The sequence below is a fragment of the Ahaetulla prasina genome, chromosome 6 (genome assembly GCF_028640845.1).
Source record: "Ahaetulla prasina isolate Xishuangbanna chromosome 6, ASM2864084v1, whole genome shotgun sequence".
Taxonomy (NCBI): Eukaryota; Metazoa; Chordata; class Lepidosauria; order Squamata; family Colubridae; genus Ahaetulla; species Ahaetulla prasina.
The window spans coordinates 12,354,269-12,367,274 of record NC_080544.1 but is presented as its reverse complement, the minus strand read 5'-3'; the positions used below and the strand labels follow the sequence as shown (position 1 = coordinate 12,367,274).

The 13,006-nt window shown below is 42.8% G+C and overlaps 1 long non-coding RNA gene across 1 annotated transcript in view; it reads left to right on the top strand.

The window, feature by feature from the left end:
- Positions 1-13,006, top strand: part of LOC131201068 (uncharacterized) — a 241,419-nt gene that overhangs the window by 15,035 nt on the left and 213,378 nt on the right. Inside the window, exon 2 of the long non-coding RNA XR_009155776.1 lies at positions 9,168-9,324. This is a non-coding gene — a long non-coding RNA (uncharacterized LOC131201068). The remainder of the gene's footprint in view (positions 1-9,167; positions 9,325-13,006) is intronic.

The following is a 13,006-nucleotide window of genomic DNA, read 5'->3' as shown; positions in this document are numbered from 1 at the left end:
ATGATTTGCCAGGGGTCGCCTAAGACCATCGGAAATATGGGAAGTATACTTGTGAGTTGAAGAATCGTGCTCCAATGGTTGACTTCACAAGCCAGCTGCAGGCTCTTCAAATCGCTAGCCGAATTCGGCTTCAGGCGCGATGAATTAAAAAAGAGAGAAATCTTTGCTCTGATGTCTCCCTCTCAAGCCAGCTGCAATCACTCCCAATCGCTAGCCTACTCTGGCTTCAGGCGCGATAAACTTAATAGGGAAGGAGTCTCTGCTTTAATGCCTCCGACCTCAAGGCAATCGCAAGCAGTTCAGATCGCTAGCCAATACGTGTTGTGTCTTGCCCGCCCTCAGAGCAGCCGGGGCCTTCTTACCTGCTCCCGCACACTGAGGAATGTATGCCTCCCGGTCCCAGTCCTGGCTCCATGCCCACACAAACTGCAGAAGGAGAATCTCCCTGCCCCAGCCCTGACTCCATGCCCAGGCAAACGGAGCAGCTAGACCCCTCCCCCTCCTCCACAGCAGGTGAGCCTGAGGAGGGTTTATTACCAACAGCTGATTGGTGTGACCCTCGCATCAGAAGACTGGAGAGGCGGAGGCTACAGAGGGAAGGGAGGGGCAGGCCTTAATGAGTGCTGAGTCATGGAGCCACACCCCATGGCCTATATAAAGGATCTACTTTCTGGCAGTCTCTGAGTCAGGCAAAAGTCAAACTTATCTTGCTGAAGTCACTTACTGGTCTCCTGCCTGCTCTGAGGACTTTGCTAGGACTTTGGGCAGAGCTGCAGAGGCACGCCTGATTCGGATTTCCCGGACCCAGCCGTCAGCGGAGGAGTGGGACACGACAATACGGCTTCAGGCGCGATAAATTCAAAACAAAAATAATTTTACGGTTGGGGGTCGCCACATCGTGGGGAATTGTATTAAAGGGGTCATCACATCATGGGGAATTGTATTAAAGGGGTCGCAGCACTATAAAGGTTGAGAACCACTGCTCTAGCAGAGGGTTGGATTAGAACAGAGTTGAAGTCCACAAGCCTTAAAGTTACTAAGGTTGGAGACCCCTGGATTAGAAGACCTCCAAGGTCCCTTCCAATTCTGTTTGAACTAGGTAGGTTCCTCTAGTACTCGACCTGCTCCATTATAAACTGAACCTCAGTAAATGTCTATGAAGGTTCTCACTCATCCAGGTCATGGTTGTCCCAAAGGTGCTTTTTCAAAAGGCAACTGGATTCTGTTTTTCCTTGAAGACATTTCGCTTCTCATCCAAGAAGCGTCTTCAGTTCTTCCATTTTTGGATGAAGTTCTTCTTCAGAACTGAAGACGCTTCTTGGATGAGAAGCGAAACATCGTCAAGGAAAACCAAAATTTTGGAAAAGGACCTTTGGGTGAAGCTCACTAAGCTGTGAAGTTATAACCTGGCACCTATCTTCTTCTAATGAACTCTGCATTTCCCCACTTTCTCTGTTCCGGATTTCCACTTTGCCCTTCTTGTTAAACAGATTAATTCTATTTGATTGTCAACATAGGGAGATTACAGAAGGCAAGTCAGTAATAGCGGCAAGTTGGGACAGTTTAAACTGCTTGTCTGTACTGTATAGTGTCTATGGTTTACACTTAATCTGTGTTCATATATGACCTTTGCAGTTTGTTTACAAGGCTTGGCAATGCCAGCACTTCAGTCTTTATTGCTAAAATTTACTCGCTTAGTGTTATTAATCTCTTCCAGACTGTAATTCTTTCTTATCCTGCTGAAAAACCCTCCTGGCTGAAAATTACGGTAGAATTTGTCATCTTGAAGGGAATCCACCATCCAACCGAAGCATATTAGAGAAGTGAAAAAAGAGGATTCCCTAAAGTCTTGCCTTTCTCGTAGGCAAGATCTGTGTGGATATTAAAAGTACTGATGGGCTTTGTTTGGAGATTATTTTGAGGGTGGGGTGAGATTTGTGTGTGTATGGGTGTTGGTGTTGTTGTTAGTTGCGAAGTCGTGTCTGACCCATCGAGACCCCATGGACAATGTTCCTCCAGGCCTTCCTATCCTCTACCATCCTCTGCAGACCATTTAAGTTCACGCCTACTGCTTCAGTGGCTCCATCCAGCCACCTCATTTTCTGTCGTCTCCTTCTTCTTTTGCCCTCAATCGTTCCCAGCATTAGGCTCTTCTCCAGTGAGTCCTTCCTTCTCATTAGGTGGCCAAAGTATTTGAGTTTCATCTTCAGGATCTGGCCTTCTAAAGAGCAGTCAGGATTGATCTCCTTTAGGACTGACTTGTTTGTTCGCCTTGCAGTCCAAGGTACTCACAGGAGTCTTCTCCAGCACCAGAGTTCAAAGGCCTCAATTCTTGGTGGTCAGCCTTTCTTATGGTCCAAGTGTACGGGTGTAGGAATCATAAAATCCTAGGGATCTTGTAGGTCTTCTAGTCCTATCCTACCCTGCCCAAAGCAGGAGAACTTGTTCCATCCTGGACAAGTGGTTGTCCAATCTTTTCTTAAAAACCTCCAGCAATGGAGCACCCACAATTTAGAGCAGGGGTGAAATCCAGCAGGTTCTGACAGGTTCTGGAGAACCAGTAGCAGAAATTTCGAGCAGTTCTGAGAACCGGTAGCAGAAATGTTGAGTAATTTGGAGAACTGGCAAATACCACCTCTGGCTGGCCCCAGAGTGGGGAGGGAATGGAGATTTTGCAATATCCTTCCCCCAGGAGTGGGGAGGGAATGGAGATTTTGCTGTATCCTTCCCCTAGAGTGGGGTGGGAATGGAGATTTTACAGTATCTTCTCCCTACCAGACCACACCCACCAAGTCACACCACGCCCACCAAGCCACGCCCACAGAATTGATAGTAAAAGATTTGGATTTTACCACTGGTTTAGAGGTTGTATTCAGCCGGTTCATACCGGTTCGGGTGAACCGGTAGTGGCAATCGCAGGTGGGCCCACTCACCCGCCCTGACTCTATGCCATCCTATTTAGGCACGTTTTTGAGGCCTAAATAGGAATGCACGGAAGGCATGCACAGAAGGCATACAAGCAAGCAAAGTACATGTGCAGAAGGCCAGCCGAATGTACAGAAGGCACACATGTGGGATGAACCAGTGGTAAGAATATTGGAAACCCACCACTGCCACAGTTCCAGCAGGCAAGCTATTTCATTGATTAATCATTCTCACTGTCAGGAAATTCCTTCTTGGTTCCAGGTTGGATCTCCCTGTGAAGACCTCCCACCCATTGCTTCTTGTCCTACCCTCAGAGAATGGAGAATAGATTGACCCCTTTTTCCCTGTGATAGCCCTTCAAGTACTGGAAGACAGCTACCATGTCACCCTTAATTCACCTCTTTGTTAAGCTAGATATACCTACCGTATTTTTCAGATTATAAGACGCACCGGAGTATAAGATGTACCAAGATTTTGAAGAGGGAAACAAGAAAAAAATAGTTTTTGGCCCCCACCTGTCTGGTTTTTGCCCTCCCTGGCCCCAGGAGGACTCTGCAGGCCTCCCAAACCATCTGCGTGTCCCATTTTTGCAACCTGGTCTACCCAAATATGGGACGGAACATAGTGCTTCCACCCTGATAGACCAGTCTCACTGGAAAAACACTTAATCTTCCCCCTGGTACAGCTGACAAAGCGAGGAGAGCCCGTCACCTAGAGGTTAATACATCTGCCTAATATACAAGTGGCCCAGGTTCGAATCCCAGAAAAGTCTGGCTAACTGATGAGAGTTAAAAAGCTTGAAATAGCTAGATATACCTAGTTCCCTATTCAGGCTATTCAGGCTTTTCATGGCTACCATGCTGCAGAGAAAGAACTCCAATAGAACTCCTTATTGTAAATGAAAATATTCTGGAAAAAGCAAAAAGAGAATATAAAAGTTCCGTTTGTTGTTTAAGGAGTCCCATATACACCCATTCACTGGCCAAGGAGACAAAAACAAAATATTAAATCACAGATAGAATCTCCCACAGACAAAATGATGAAGGGCCTGATAAGTTCCTAATCAGATCAGCTTCACCCACATAAAGAGTTACCTTTCATGCAATTATTTATTGCAGGGGTGTGTCAAACTTGATTTCACTGAGGGCCACATCAGGGTTGTGTTTGACCTCGGGGGGGAAGGGAAGTGCGTGGGGGCGTGGCCAGGGTGGGCGTGGCCAATTCAACAGCTGTTTTCGGCTGTGACAGCATCCTACAGCCCTCTGCCAGTGAAAATGCGCATACCCCCCACCCGAGCTCCGTTTTCGACTGTGAGGGCCTCCTGCAGCCCTCTGCCAGCAAAAGTGGAGCTTGGGGAGGGGACCAGCATGTGGCCCTTCTGAGCTCCGTTTTCGACTATAACACCTTCCTGCAGTCCTCTGTGCCCACCCCACCTCCCGAGCTCCGGTTTCATTGGCAGAGGACTGCAGGAGGTCGTCGCTGTTGAAAACAGAGCTCGGGAAGGCCGCAAGCTTTATTTTCATTGGTAGAGGCACTGCGGGCCGGTCCTTCTCTGTTTCCAGGGCAGCCCCGTGGGCCAGATCAAAGCACCCCATAGGTCAGATCTGGCCCACGGGGCTTAAGTTTGACACCCCTGATTTATTGAATGACCTTAGTCTCCAGATCCCTTGATCCTCTTTATTGCTCTTCTCTTCACTCTTTCAAGGGCCTCAAGTACAGTCTTTTATCGTGGTGACCAAAATTGGATGCAGTATTCCAAGCGCGACCACAACCAATACTGTATAGAGTGATACTATCACCCTGCTATCCTTCTGTTGATTCAGCTTAGCATCACACTGGCCTTTTTGGCAGCTGCAGCACACTGCTGTTATCATGTCCACATGTTCAAAGTTGAACTGGATCTAGATTGGCCATGAATCAAATGGTCCACCCATTGCGAAAAATGCCGATGTTATTGCTTAGACCAGCAGTTCTCAACCTGTGGGTCGGGACCCCATTGGGGGTCGAATGACGATTTGCCAGGGGTCGCCTAAGACCATAGGAAATATGGGAAGTATACTTGCGAGTCAAAGAATCGCATTCCAATGGTTGACTCCACAAGCTAGCTGCAGGCTCTTCAAATCGCTAGCCGAATTCGGCTTCAGGCGCGATGAATTAAAAAAGAGAGAAATCTTTGCTCTGATGTCTCCCTCTCAAGCCAGCTGCAGTGACTCCCAATCGCTAGCCTAATCTGGCTTCAGGCGCGATAAACTTAATAGGGGAGGAGTCTCCGCTTTAATGCCTCCATCCTCAAGGCAATCGCAAGCAGTTCAGATCACTAGCCAATATGGCTTCAGGCACGATAAATTCAAAATGAAAATAATTTTATGGTTGGGGTAGCCACATCATGGGGAATTGTATTAAAGGGGTTGCCATATTGTGGGGAATTGTATTAAAGGGGTTGCAGCACTATAAAGGTTGAGAACCACTGGCTTAGACTTTCATACTTGTTTACCCTGAATTGCATTTGTTTATCAGATCAGTCGAAGCCCATCGATCGGATAAAAATCACCCTTATGGATACTATTTGTTGACTAGGCAAACGTTAAATCCCCACAAATCATTGTAAAGAAAAGAAAGTAAGATATTAAAAGCCAGGCAGGTCACTTTTATCAGCTTCCAAAGTGAAGGTGAATTATTTGCACTGTTTCTTTTAGCTGCTTAAGGGATTCATAAACAGTCTGCCAAAAGAATTTTCTATCCTCCTATTTTTATGTTTATTTATATATAGATATTTATATATTATGTTTATTTGACATGTTTCTAGCCTTCATAATATTATTTATTTATTTGTTTGTTTGTTTCTTTGTTTTGTCACAACAATATATGTAAGCATCACATAAAAAGATTATATAGTATATAAACGTATAAGAAGAAAAAAGAAACAAGTAAACAATAGGACAGGAATGGTAGGCACGTTTGTGCTCTTATGCACGCCCCTTATAGTCCTCTTAGGAATGGGGTGAGGTCAGTAGTAGAAAGTTTTTGGTTAAAGCTTTTGGGATTATGGGAAGAGACCACAGAGTCAGGTAATGTGTTCCAAGCACTGATAACTCTGTTACATATTTTCTGCAATCTAGATTAAAGCAGTTAACATTAAGTTTGAATCTATTGGTTGCTCTTGTATAATTGTAATTGAAGCTGAAGTAATCTTTAACAGGAAGGACATTACAATAGATGATTCTATGAGTTAAACTTAGGTCTTGTCGAAAGCGATGGAGTTCTAAGTTTTTTAATTCCAGGATTTCAAGTCTGGTGGGATAAGGTATTTTGTTGTTTTCAGAGGAGTGGAGAACTCTTCTTGTAAAATATTTCTGGACACGTTCAATTGTATTGATGTCAGAAATCTGGTGTGGGTTCCAGACAGGCAAGCTGTATTCAAGAATTGGCCTAGCAAATGTTTTATATGCTCTGGTTAGTAGTGTAGTGTTTTTGGAAAAGAAGCTATGCAAAATTAGGTTTACAACTCTTATAGCCTTTTTTGCGATGTAGTTGCAGTGGGCTTTGGCACTGAGATCATTTGATATGAAAACTCCAAGGTCTTTGACAGGGTGGGGGTCATCTGTAAGGTAATGTCCATCAAGCATGTACTTAGTGTTTGGGCTCTTTTTTCTAATATGTAAGACTGAGCATTTGCTGGTTGAGATTTGGAGTTGTCAAGTTTTAGACCAAGCGGTTAGATGATCAAGGTCTTTTTGAATGGTAGATGTATTGTCGGTGATGTTATTATATTATTAATATAACAAATATATTTTTTTTAATTGAAAGAGTTTTAAAAAAAACCAAAGACATTTTCCCCCCCTTTTTCCCCCCTCCCTCCCAAAAAACCCCCTTCCCCCCTCCCTTCCCCCGGCTTCCCGGTCAATCACAAGGTATTGTTATACATAAACCAAACATAGAATAAAATTTTCCCTTCCAATCCAATTAACCACATCCAAAGCTTTTCATCTCCCAACCCCCTCCCCATTACATAAAATAACTTTCTAATTATTCAAAGGCAATCTGATATTTCTTAATCTGATATCTATTTTGTAGATAATCAATCCATTTTTTCCATTCAATTAAATATCTTTCCTGCGTATTGTCTTTTAAAAAAGCTGAGATTTTAGCCATCTCAGCCAAATTAATGACTTTCAGTATCCATTCTTCTATTGTAGGTACCTCTTCTTTCTTCCAGTATTGTCCAATCAACAGTCTTGCTGCTGTTATTAAATTCAGAATCAGTTTAGTCTCAATCATTAATATAACAAATATTAATAGGACAAATATTATAATATTTATAATAATTTATAATATTTAATTTATTTATAATTTATAATAATATAACAAATATTATAATATTTGTTAAGTTCCTATCCTCTAGCGCTATACAAATTTTTTTAAAAAAAACAAACACAAAACTAAGAAGGTAATAGAAGCAGGACAAAAAAGATCAATAAACGGTGGTTGATTTTATTAAGCAAGTTAACAAAAGGCAAAAGAGAGGCAGGGAATGGACTTTTCAAATAAGCAAATTCTACAGCATTAAGGCTACCACGCAAAATATGTTACCCTGGTATTTGTCAACCTGTTTTTAAAGGGGTAGACCCAAAAGCAGACTTTTAGGGCTGAAAATAAGTTATGGATATAACTTATAATTCTCGATTTACAACAGTTCATTTAGTGAGCTTTCAAAGTTACAATGGCACTGAAAAATGTGATTTATGACCGTTTTTCACAGTTACGACCTTTGCAGCATCCCATGGTCACATAATCAAAATTCAGATGCTTGGCAACTGACTCATATATTTTTTTTATTTGCATTTATATCCTGCCCTTCTCCGAAGACTCAGGGCGGCTTACACTATGTTAGCAATAGTCTTCATCCTATTTGTATATTTATATACAAAGTCAACTTATTGCCCCCAACAATCTGGGTCCTCATTTTACCTACCTTATTAAGGATGGAAGGCTGAGTCAACCTTGGGCCTGGTGGGACTAGAACCTGTAGTAATTGCAGGCAGCTGCTGTTAATAACAGACTGCATTAGCAGTCTGAGCCACAGAGGCCCATTTATGACGGTTGCAATGTCCTGGGGTCATGGGATCCCCTTTTGTGACCTTTTGATAAAGAAGCCTGGAGACTAAAACATATTAAGAACGGTTGCAGGAATTGGGTATGGCCAGTCTGGAGAAAAGAAGGATTAGAGGTGACATAATAACAGTCTTCCAGTATTTGAGGGGCTGCCACAAAGAAGAAGGGATCAACTTATTTTCCAAAGCACCAGAGAAGGCAAGACAAGACACAATGTTTGAAAACTACTCAAGCAGAGAAGCAATCTGGAATTAAGGAGAAACTTCCTAACAGTGATGACAATCAACCAGTGGAAGAGCTTGCCTTCAGAAGTTGTGGGTGCTCCATCACTGGAAGTTTTAATGAAGAGACCGGACAGGCTCTTGTCTGAAATGGTACACAGTGTCCTGCTTGGATTGGACCAGAAGACCTCCTAGGTCCTTTCCAGCTCTATTCTGATTGAAGAGAAAATCAAGGAAATGATGGCTGTATGGAAATAGTTATCAAAGGGATATACTCAAGCGGAATATATGATTATGTCAATTGTATAAAATATAGGCACTTTTTAGCCAACCCTGAAAATCTGCTGAGTGCTTCCTTTCTCATAAATTAGGAATAGTATCGTTTTAAGAGAGCATATATGAGAATTCCTTAATTGTGATGGTTAGCTCTCATAACTATTTAGAAGCATGACTAATTAACTACTTTCTGTTAATAATAGAAAGGGACTTGTTATCTGGTCTGTCTTAATATTGTAGATCAGATAGGCTTTGAAAAGAGTCTAGAAATTTTTTTACGGGAACAAAAATTTCCATACCTCAAGTGGTTTGCTCGTATCAGATTACAGTAAATTTGCATCTCTTGGGCTGAGGTTTGTGTTCAAAGTCAGTTTAAATCCTAGGCTGCATCAACAGAGTGATAGAGTCATGATCACGTAAAGTGTTAAAGGTAAAGATTCCCCTCGCACATACGTGCTAGTCATTGCCGACTCTAGGGGACGGTGTTCATCTCCGTTTCAAAGCCGAAGAACCAGCGCTGTCTGAAGACGTCTCCATGGTCATGTGGCCGGCATGACTCAACGCCAAAGGCGCATGGAATGTTGTTATCTTCGCACCAAAGGTGATCCCTATTTTTTCTACTTGCATTTTTAGGTGCTTTCGAAACTGCTAGGTTGGCAGAAGCTGGGACAAGTAACGGGAGCTCACCCTGTTACATGGCAGCACTAGGGATTCGAACCGCTGAGCTGCTGACCTTTCGATCGACAAGCTCAACGTCCTAGCCCCTGAGCCACCGCTTTATAACCCTTTGGTAAGACCACGCTTGGTGTATTGCATCCAGTTTTGGTTGCCACAATATTAATAAAAAGTCGTTGAAGCTCTAGAACAGGGGTGTCAAACTCAATTTCATTGAGGGCCGCATCAGGGTTGTGTTTGACCTTGGGTGAGGGGGGCTGGGGGCGTGGCCAGGGGGGGCGTGGCCAGCTCGATGTCACTCGTGTTGGGGGCACCTGTGGTAGCCCAAGCGCTCTGCCAGCAAAAACAGGCTCTCAAGCTCTGTTTTTGGCTGCAATGGCCTGCTGCAACCCTCTGCCAGTGAAAATGGAGCTCTGGAGCTCCGTTTTCGCTAGCAGAGGCACCATGGGCCAGTTCTCCCCTGTTTCCAGGGCAGCCCCATGGGCCAGATCTAAGCACCCCAGGGGCCGGATCTGGCACCCGGGCCTTGAGTTTGACACACTTGCTCTAGAAAAAGTGCAGAGAAGAGCAACAAAAATGATTAGGGGACTGGAGGCTAAAACATACGAAGAACGGTTGCAGGAACTGGGTATGTCTAATTTAATGAAAAGAAGGACTAGGGGAGACACGATAGCAGTGTTCCAGTAGTTGAGGGACTGCCAACAAAGAAGAGGGAGTCAACCTATTCTCCAAAACACCTGAAGGCAGGGCAAGAAGCAATGGATGGAAACTCATCAAGGAAAGAGGCAACCAAATTCTTGGCTGCAGACCATTTGCTGATCCATTAGAACTATTAACCGGTGAAACATCTTGCCTCCAGAAGTTGTGAGTGTTCCATCACTGGAGGTTTTAAGAAGAAGTTGGGCAGCCATTTGTCTGGAATGGTATAGGATCTCCTAGAAGACCCCCAAGGCAGGGGTGAAATTCAGCAGGTTCTGGAGAACCGGTAGCAGAAATTTTGAGTACCATATTTTTTGGAGTATAAAATGCACCTTTTCCCCCCAAAAAAGAGGATGAAAATCTGGGTGCGTCTTATTCTCCGAATGTATCCCCCCCAGCTTCTCAGACAGAGGTTTCAGAGGCTGAAAAAATGCATCAGAAAGGAAGCTTCAGAAAAGAAGCCCCCAAACAGAGCTTCAGAAAAGAAGCCCCCAAACAGAGCTTCAGAAAAGAAGCCCCCAAACAGAGCTTCAGAGGCTTTTTTTCTGAAGCTGTTTTGGAGGCTTTCAGAGGCAGAAAAAAGTTTTTTTCTGAAACCGAGTTTCAGAGGCAGAAAAAAAAGCAAAAAAAAAAAGCAAGGCACAGAGCTCACAACCAAGGAACCTGTTGCTAAAATTCACCTCTGGGAACAGCTGATTGAGGGTATTCCGGGAGGCCAATCCACCTGCCAATCAGCTTTTTTCTTATTTTCCTCCCCAAAAACTAAGGTGCGTCTTATATTCCGGTGCGTCTTATACTCAAAAAATACAGTAGTTCGGAGAACCAGCAAATACTGGTTCTCCGAACTAATATTCCAAATACTGGCCCCAGAGTTTTGTGAGAATGGAGATTTTGCAATATCCTTCCCCCAGGAATGGGGATTTTGCAGTATCCTTCTCCTGCCACGCCCACCAAGCCACGCCCACAGAACCAGTAGTAAAAAAAATTGAATTTCACCACTGCCCCAAGTTACCCTCCAACTCTGATATGCTGTTATTCTGTAAAGAGCTGATGCCGGCTTTGAGATCTGGGAATGATCTGCATCCAAATTCTTTGAAAACTTTTCCTATAGTACTAGTTATCATTATTCATATAGCAAGGTTTATATTCTGTACTTGGATGAGAGAAACATGGTCCTTTGGAACCTCTGAGGTTTAACTGAATATTTCAAATCCTGGTGCCTTCTGAGAGGCTTCCTAAATCTCTAATTTAGACAATAGATGCTCTTTCATGAAAGATCACTTCTCCAAATACCAATATTGTCTTTTGATCAGTTTCTCAGCGCTTAGATCTAAAACCTTTGACCAAATATGTTAATACTAATTTGGAGCACTGGAATAGAACATAGGTCACAGAATCACGTGAATTAGACAAAATTCTTCAAGGCACAGAGGTCAAATTGATAAAAAAAAAATTATAATTACTTCTTAAGATACAAAATGGGGGAGGAGGTAGTCAGAGAAAACATGATAATTTGGGCTAAAAATTTCGGATATAACATTGAATTGGATAAATGGGAGAAATTATGGAACAAAAATTATAAATTGATAATGTCTGTAGCCTATAAAGAAAATACATATAAAATGTTTTATAGGTAGCACCTTCCACCGGCGAGACTGGCCAGAATGTTCCCCAATTCCCCATCAACATGCTGGAAATGTAAACAACATCAGGGAACATACGACCACATGTGGTGGGTGTGCCCCAAAGCAAAACAATATTGGAGTAAAATTAAAATATAGTTAGAAGAGATAACCAGACAGCATATAGAGATGAAGCCAGAAATATCTTTATTAGGAATACTTCCAGGCAATGGTGAAATCCAATTTTTTTTACTACCGGTTCTGGGGCGTGGCTTGGTCGGCATGGTATGGCTTGGTGGGTGTGGCTTGGTGGGCATGGTAGAGGAATGTTACTGCAAAATCTCCATCCCCACCCATTCAAGAAGGTTACTGAAAAATTCCCATTCCCTCCCCACTATTGGGGGAAGGATATTGTAAAATCTCCATTCCCACCATACTCTGGGTCCACCCAGAGGTGGCATTTGCCGTTCTCGAACTAATATTCCAAATACTGGCCCCAGAGTTTTGTGAGAATGGAGATTTTGCAATATCCTTCCCCCAGGAATGGAGATTTTGCAGTATCCTTCTCCTGCCACGCCCACCAAGCCACGCCCACAAAACCAGTAGTTTTAAAAAAATGAATTTCACCACTGCCCCAAGTTACCTCCAACTCTGATATGCTGTTATTCTGTAAAGAGTTGATACCGGCTTTGAGATCTGGGAATGATCTGCATCCAAATACTTTGACAAATTTTCCTATAGTACTAGTTATCATTATTCATATAGCAAGGTTTATATTCTGTACTTGGATGAGAGAAACATGGTCCTTTGGAACCTCTGAGGTTTAACTGAAGATTTCCAATCCTGGTGCCTTCTGAGAGGCTTCCTAAATCTCTAATTTAGACAATAGATGCTCTTTCATGAAAGACCATGTCTCCAAATACCAATATTGTCTATTGATCAATTTCTCAGCGCTTAGATCTAAAACTTTTGACCAAATATGTTAGTACTAATTTGGAGCACTGAAATAGAACATAGGTCACAGAATCACAGTGAATTAGACAAAATTCTTCAAGGCACAGAGGTCAAATTGATAAAAAAAATTATAATTACTTCTTAAGATACAAAATGGGGGAGGAGGTAGTCAGAGAAAACATGATAATTTGGGCTAAAAATTTCGGATATAACATTGAATTGGATAAATGGGAGAAATTATGGAACAAAGATTATAAATTGACAATGTCTGTAGCCTATAAAGAAAATACATATGAAATGTTTTATAGGTAGCACCTTCCACCGGCGAGACTGGCCAGAATGTTCCCCAATTCCCCATCAACATGCTGGAAATGTAAACAACATCAGGGAACATACGACCACATGTTGTGGGCGTGCCCCAAAGCAAAACAATATTGGAGTAAAATTAGAATACAGTTAGAAGAGATAACCAGACAGCATATAGAGATGAAGCCAGAAATATTTTTATTAGGAATACTTCCA